Source organism: Pteropus vampyrus, unplaced genomic scaffold (assembly GCF_000151845.1).
Source record: "Pteropus vampyrus isolate Shadow unplaced genomic scaffold, Pvam_2.0 Scaffold24, whole genome shotgun sequence".
NCBI lineage: Eukaryota > Metazoa > Chordata > Mammalia > Chiroptera > Pteropodidae > Pteropus > Pteropus vampyrus.
In genome coordinates, this window is record NW_011888805.1 from 286749 (window position 1) to 294938 (window position 8190).

At 45.3% G+C, this 8190-nt stretch overlaps 1 protein-coding gene across 1 annotated transcript in view; it reads left to right on the forward strand.

The window, feature by feature from the left end:
• The first annotated feature begins 6149 nt into the window (after nucleotides 1–6149).
• The window catches only part of ZC3H12D (zinc finger CCCH-type containing 12D), a 23874-nt gene continuing 21833 nt past the window's right edge, over nucleotides 6150–8190 (forward strand). Inside the window, exon 1 of the mRNA XM_011356216.2 lies at nucleotides 6150–6375. The gene's annotated coding sequence lies outside the window, so the exon portion shown is untranslated. The remainder of the gene's footprint in view (nucleotides 6376–8190) is intronic.

The following is an 8190-nucleotide window of genomic DNA, read 5'->3' on the forward strand; positions in this document are numbered from 1 at the left end:
TAGTCTATCTTTCTAGCAATGAATAGAGTGTTAGACCATCTCACATGTCCCTTAGGGCTTTTTGTAAGAGAACTAGATTCCAGGAAAAGTGAGTTCCCTAGAGTCGACTTCAATCAATAGGAGCTATGTGTTACCGCAGTGTTAGGGAGACTTTCCAAAAGGCCAATTTATTTAGATTATAGTGACATCATCTTGCTATCTAAGTAGCAATGTCTCCAGGACCAAATACAAAGACATTTGCGCTCTGGATTAGCAAATCACCAAAACAATAGGGAAATGAGTAGCCACGGTTGGAGAAAGACTAGAGTAAGTTTGAGAGTGCTCGGAAAATCGCTGCCTTTCACAGACCCCTGGTCGATAAGGTCTGGCATCCTTCGAAGGTCAGACGATCTTTGGGAAGCCAGATCCTTCCCTAATTAGGGCCCGTTTCTCAACCTCGAGCCCTCTAAGACAGTCAGTTTTCCTAGCCTGGTAGCTTCATGATGGCCCAGAAGCAGAAATCATTTTGTTTAAAAGAACTTACCTGTGTGTGAAAAAACATATTAATTAATAATTCAATTAATTGTATTTTTAAAATGAAAACGCTTTTCTTTTCTTTCTTTCTTTTTTTTTTTTTAAAGGCCTTTTAAGTTTTTCCTGAGCTGAGTCATTCCACCTTGAACCTGAGTCCCAGCCACACGGGTTATGCCGTGCTTCCTTGTGCCTTTGAGCCTGTGCCTAGATTCTTCCTCCACCTGGAATGTCCCAGACTTCTCCTGGAATGCTCCGGTCTATCCTTTAAAGTCAGCGGAGCCATCATTTTCTTCGCAAGGCCTCCTCTGCCTTTTCACACAGAGTCACAACTTCCTCTTTGATGGAACTGTAGTCTAGAGGTTCTCAGTCAGGGGAGATTTTGCCTCCAGTGTGACACTCAACAATGTCAGGGAACATTTTTAGTTGTCACAATGTCAGGGGTTTCGCTAGTGGTATCTGGTGCGTAGTGATACTGCTGAATACCTTACAGTGGCTAGGACAGTCCCCACAGCAAAGAATTATCCAGACCTAAATGTCAATAGAGTTGAGGTTGAGAAATCCTGTAATAGTCTGACATTTACCAAGTGACTGTAGCCCTTTGTTACAATCATGTCCCCACTTACTGAGGGCAGACTCTTCTTCAGTTGGCGCTAACGTTCTCAGCCCAGTGCATGGTGAGAAATGAAATCAAAATGTGCTTAACAGAGTTTTTGGTGCTCTGATCCCTGTAGCTATTTAAGATAACATCTTAGGTGGAACCTAGACGAAAAGACAGATTTTATTTAATGAACTTAAAGTACTTTAAATTAGATTATTGGGCTAAACCAATAACAACAGCAATTAGTTTATTGGCTAAGCCATTATAGCAATGACAACCGCTTCTCCACTTGCTTCTCTGTGTATTGTAGGTGTACACATTACTATGGTGACCGAGAAAGTTGTTTTATTTGTCTGTGGGGCCCTCTGACATTTTTTCAGTGTTTCCTGGGTGCTCGACTTTGCCATAATAAGTTCTCATCATACTCACTTCATTAAAGTGTGAGCTCATAGTAATAAGAGTCATCTGTTGAGCACTTAATATGCGCCAAACACTGTCCTAAGCACTTTATGTGCATTAATTAATTTAATTTTCATAATATCCTTATGAGGCAGATATGATTATTATCCCCACTTTCCATATGAGGAAACCGAGGCACAGAGAGGTTAAATAATTTGCTCAGGGTTACACAGCTAATAAGTGGCAGGGTAGTCTGAGTTTATGACATCAAGTTGCTTATTATAATAAGTTTAGATCCTGTTGGGGTTCAGGACAGGTCGTCCCAAAATATGCCACAGTGGCCTATTGATTATTTTGAATTAAAGTTACTTGAAAAACAGCTGGTGCAAAAAAAGACACTGATCATCCTCCCTTCCTCCTTCCCCCTCCCCACCTCCCCCACATACACACACACAGGAGATACATCTGCCATTTGAAACCATCCTCCCTATCCCTGGAGGACAGGAGGCACCCTTGTCACCAGAGTTAGGGAATCAAGTTCTGAGAAAGCTATATGAGCAAACTCTGCTACTTTCTCATTAGTTTGTTACCCCCAAAATAAACCCCTTTGTTATGTCCAATCTTCACAAATAATTGTTCTTTTGTCTAAAAATGATAGTCACTTAAGGGGGCCCATTTTTATGAGACCTCTGTACGTACAAATTAAGTTTGTTTTTTTCTCCTGTTGCTCTGTCTTGTGTCAATTTAATTTTTAGACCAGCCAATATGAACTAAGAAAGGGAAGGAGGAAATATTCCCCCTCCCTTGACAATCCTTTCTCATACAATTCATCAAAATAAATTCCAGATCGTGATGAAAGCCCGATTATAAAAAATAAAAATTTATACCTTTATAGAAAACATAGGTAAATATCTTTACGATCTTAGGATAAGGAAGAATTTCTTAAACTAAATTCCAAAAACGTAAATGATGAAAGAAAAACCAATAGCTTTGATTATACAAAAGTAAAAACATCTACAGGCCCCAGAAAAACATAAACAAAGCTAAAAGACAAGTATTAGACTGGGAGCAGATAGTTCTGGCATATACAACAGATAAAGGATTAGTATGAAAGCTATATAAAGATTAACATCAATCAATAAGAAAAATAGGACCCAAGAGGAAAATGGGTAATGAAGGGGGAAAATAGAGGAAAATTGCACAGCCAATAAACATATGAAAACATCCTCAACTTCACTAGTAATCAGGTAAACGAAAGTTAAAATAACCACGAGAAATGATATACCATTTCTTACACATCAAATGGGCCAAAAGCAAAGTGTCTCCCACTCGCAAAGCTTGGCGAAGAGACAGAGAAACAGGAATGCCACCCGCGGCTGCTGGACGTGTCACGGGATGGGCGCCGTCGGGTGATGTCTAGCAGGGCTGAACCTGTGCAAGTCCGCGACATCACCGCGAATACCTACCCTCCGTTTAGCTCACTGAGAAGACGGATTATACAGTAAGAGACTGTTGCTGGAGCTCACTGCTGCTGCAGGGCGAGGGGAGCAGCCAAGCCAGGGGTCCTGACCCAGGCCCTTCCACGGGCTCCCAGGGCTTCGCGAAGCACTGAGACAGTGGCACATGCCATCCATCTGTGAGTCTGTGTATCCCTCTCTGCGGAGGGTCTGTACCTACATGTTCAGGATGCACTGTCTCAACACCTCCAGGTTGCTTCCTGAGGGCACAGACCTCTGTCTCTGCAAAGGCCTGAGTGGGCAGAAATGGCTGCGGGGCAGAATGAACTGCCGGTTTTCAACGGAGGAGGAAGGGAAGGGTGGCCAGCCTGCTGTCCTACTCTTTCCTTCGTACTCAATAGCTTTTGACGATAAGGAGACACGTGCCGACTCCAGTTTTGGGTCGGCGATGTGTAAACTGAAATCGTTCCCTCTGGCAGATCTTATTTCTTGTTCGATTGGGAACAAATAGCCTAAATCGTGGTTTATCGCTTTCAGTTTCTCAGAGTCATAGCAGCTAAGTCATCTTAGCTATAGAAGAATCAAGATGCGTTTTCTCTGACTCAGATGCCGTGAAGGCATCTGTGGAGCTTCTTGGCTTACAGAGACGGCTAAGTAACAATTTCGCTGGTCTAAATAACATCCAGGATTTGAGACACAGAATTCTGGGACGGCTGCCAAATACTTGTCTGATAGTTGAGCAGATTCGAATGTCTCTTTTGTCAAACAGTTTGGTGCTGGTCACTCGGGTCCCTATCCTGTTCAATCTGAGGTCAAAACAAAAAGTGTTATTTGCCCAGGTTCATCTTTTTATTAAGTGCACAGCGTGGTCTCACTTGGCAATCTCCTCGGGAATTCCTTCCTTGATTGCTTGTTAGCCTATGACTTAAAAAAAAAAAACCAACAGAAAAACGTGACTCAGTCACGTAGTATTTGGAAGAGATTGTCCAAGGAACCCATTGGCAATATGTGACTCTAGGTTCCGTTGATTTATTCGGCTACACAATCAGATAACAAGGCTCTCGGATGACGTTAACGCATTTCGCCATAGAAACGGGGTCAAGGTGTAAGGAGTCAAGGTGTAACCGTGCAGCTTTTACTGAGGCTTCTTGTGAAGAATGTGCATTTGAAGACGCCCCTACCCCCGTACACACTGCATCTTCTATAGGACTGGAGCTGAGGATATTTTAGATTTTTCCTAAAATTTAATACCACGGAAATAATTATTTCTCTTGAAAACCCTGAATGATTTATTAGGGATCCTGGAGGCTAAGAGGCCCTGTCAAGAGAGTATTTTGGAGCCTGGTGGGTGGCCCTGGGTTTCAAATCTGACTCAACCAACTGAATGAACTTAGGCAATTTGGTTACCCTTTCTCAGCCCTAATGACCTCATCTCAAAAATGAAAATAATAATTCCTATGCTGTTGTGGGGATTAGGACACTTTGATGGAAAGTACCGAATATTCTGGAGGTGCTGAACAAACGGCAGTCATTAGAAAATCCATCATTCCCGAAAACTCAAAGCTGGCATTAGTGTTCAGACGAAGTGACGATTTTAAGCTAGATAGCTAGTAAAATGTTCTTTTTTTCTAATAATTTCTGATTGTATTTTTAATTTTTATTTCAATGATTTCATTCGCTATGTGTTTTAATATTCTAGATCAGTGGTTCCCAACATTTTTGGTACCAGGAACTGGTGCTCCAATGAGAATCTAATGTCTGACGATCTGGGGTGGAGCTGAGGTGGTGATGCTGGCGCTGGGGAGCGGCTGCAGATACAGATGAAGCTTCGCGCGCTCACCCATCGCTCACCTCCTGCTGTGCGGCCTGGTTCCTAACAGGCCACGGGCCAGCACCAGTCCATGGCCCTTGGGTTGGGGACCCCTGTTCTAAATGGCCTCAAATCTATGGGAGACAGAGGGGGAATAAAGAAGAGCAGCAAATTCCAGTTAACTTTTGCCACTTTTATTTCCTTGGCACCAGCTTCCAAGTTCTAAACCCACCCTGACCAAGTGGCTGGCTGTGTGTCCTTGGACGAGTCACTGTGGAGAAGAGACTGTTCTAGCTGGTGACCACTGCTTGACCCTTGAGCTAGATCCAGGACAGTAGAGATTGTTTCTCATAAACCCCTCAGACACAATCTGACTGACCCCTCCCCTATTCCCTGAACTACTGGCTCCTGGACCAATCCATTGCCCTACCCCGGGCAGGCACGTAAGGCATTTTCCCCCTATCTAGGGCAGTTATACACCAGTACCCCATTCATCCTGCCCTGTACTACATAATTCTTTAGCTCCTTCCATGTGGCAAGGAGGATATGCACTTCATCTTGCCAAGATGCGCCTCGTATTTAAGTTCCCTTAATAAACTCTTGATGCATTGATGGAGCAGTCGGCCTCTTCCTTTGGTGTCTGGATCTCAGAAAATTTCCCCAACAGTTACTTTTAGAGACGTTGTCATTTGGTAGGATGTGGGCTACTGTGCACTTCGATTGTGTCCTTTGTCTTATTCTGACTCCTGCTGGGTGTCCCCCAGTGCAGGACATAAACACAGAGTTTGGGCCCATCCCCTCTGAGGCTGGTGGCAAGCTGGGCTGCAGGATGCTGTGGTCAGGTGGGCTGAGGTCCGGCTCCCTGGCCACAGAGAGAGAAGCAGCAGCTTACCCCATGCCGGGCTGTGGAGAGCGGACCCCGGGCTCATAATCCTGACAGAGGTAGTGTCCCGGTCCCCCAGCCTGAGGACTTGGTGACTTGCTTGTGACTCTGTTTGGAAAGGACAGGGTCCTCCTCCACGCCCATGGCCCTGTGCAACGTTATCTATGCAGCTATGGTCTCTCCCTCGACCTGACACCCTTTGCTCCTATGTGCTGTGTTTTGGTTCATCAGGTCGTGGGGCCCGACCCCTTGGAAGCATCTAGGATCAGCTGCTTTTCTCAGCCGGAGGCACGAGTGGGAACTTGAAACAGAAGTTTCGCATTGTTCATGCTTTTGCTCTCCTCCAGTCCCTCCTGTGCAGCCAGCCCGAGCCCTCACTGAGTTTGTTTTGTATGTGGTTGTTAAACTTTGATTCGGTGACTCATCCTGAGGCTCAGGCTTCAAGTCTCCCTCCCTCATTTGATTGCTTTCTTCCTTTCCTTTTTTTTTTTTTTTCAACCCAAAGCAAAACTACCTTTGTAGCTGAACGTGACGCTAGTGTCCAGGAAGTGGAGCTCTGGCATAAAGTGTCTCTTAACGGCTGTGTGGCTCCTGCGGCTTCAGTGACACCTAGCTAGCTGGGAGGAGAGGGGCAGTGTGACAGCTGCTGGCAGCTACACAAGCCAAGGGGAGCGCCTGGCGTCCACTGTGAAGGCTGGAGCGGCATGCCCTGCTGGTGAGTGCATGTCCCCTGGCCCTCATTCTGTCACCAATACTGTGTCGACTTGGGTTGAGGGAGGGTTGGGGGTAGAGAGACAGAACATAGCCGGGGTGTGGGCTGGAGGTCAGGTCTTGGTTGAGTGTGATCCTGAGCAATCTGATTTCCCACACCTTAAATTACTGTAAATGCTCAGATAGAAAAAAGTAGGTGAGGATTTTTAATGTCCCTTAGGTGAAATCCTTGTTCATTTTAGCAAAATTGTCTTTCATTTCTAGATGACTTTTGTGGGAGAAAGATTAGTGAGAGGAAGCTCTTTGGTTTAAGTAAAAACTCCCACTGTGGCCTTTGAAAGTATTTTAATGTCATGAAATCGGAAGGAATAGAACTCTCGGGCACCTTTTAAGCACCTGTCTCCATGCTCTCAAAAGCATTTTCTAGACTAGATATTGATGTGCAGGTGTCCGGCTTCCTGGCAGCTCAGGAACATTTGGCGGTACCCCCAAACGGGAATGGAATATAGTAGAGGGTTTTTTTTTTTTTTTTTAAGTTTGCTTTAGAACTGCCCTGGACTATGGATCAAGGCTGTAAATACCCATGTGTGTACCTGAAGTAACCTGTAGCAACACAGAATAGCAGGGGACAAGTCTGAGGAGAAAACAAAAGGCCAGGCCACCCACGCTCATAGCAGCATTACTCACAATAGCCTAAAGGTGGCAGCAACCCAAACGTCCGTTGATGGATGAGTGGACAAACAAAATGTGGTATATACACACACAATGGGATGTTACTCAACCTTAAAATGGAAGGAAGTTCTGACACATGCTCTAAAATGGGTGAATCTTGACATTAGGTATGCTAAGTGAAATAAGCCGGTCACAGAAGGACACAGGCTGTATGATTCCACTTACATGAGCTACCTAGAGCAAGTAGAACAGTGGCCACTAAGGTGACGAGGGAGGTGGGGTGGGAGAGCTTCCCTCTGGGAAAGTGGAGAAGTTCTGGAGAAGGATGGTGATGAGGGTTGTTTAATGCCACTGGACTGCGCTGGTAAAAATAATTCAAAATGATAAATTTTATGTTATGTGTATTCTGACACAATTTTTAAAAAATATATAATTCTCTTAAAAAAAAAAAATGAGGCCAAGCCCAAAACACAAATCTCATGGGCTGCAGTCTTTGTCTTTCTGTGACTTCCCCAAAATCTAACTGACAACTCCACGTGGGGCTCTAGACCTGAGCCGAACCAGAAAACGTCTGCTTAGACTCTGTTTAGAAGTTTTTCCTCATCACGGTGGGTGACTCTGGCAGCCGTATGTGGCGTATTTCTCTGGACCTGGCAGAGGTGACTAGGGATGGACTTGGGGGTCTGGGGCAGTGTGCTGACATCGCTCACTCTGGGGCTGATGTCTGTGTTCACCCTGCTCTGTGGCCCCAGGCAGCCCTGGGTAGCACCCTCCGACCCGGGAGATGGTGGGAATCGCCACCCTTGGGAGTCTAGCCTCTCCCGTGTATTAGCTGTGAGATCCTGGGTAAGTCGGCAAAATACGTCAGTTTTCTCACCCACGACGTGAGTGATGAAGTGGCCTTTTCCACCGTCCGGGGACATTGGGATTTCCAAAGACAAAGTACGAGGAAGCACCTTATAACCCTAAAACACTGTGCACACGTGAGCTGCTGGGTCTCCGCACGTCTTGCACTCTAGATTTCTCCGTCCGTCTTTAGTTTCCTCTTTATTTTTTGCCTCAGGGTTTTTCCAGTCTGAGGTTACAGACCTGCAGCCTGGGGGCCCTTAACCTGGATTGGCTGATTCTAGAAGGAGCGGATCTGATC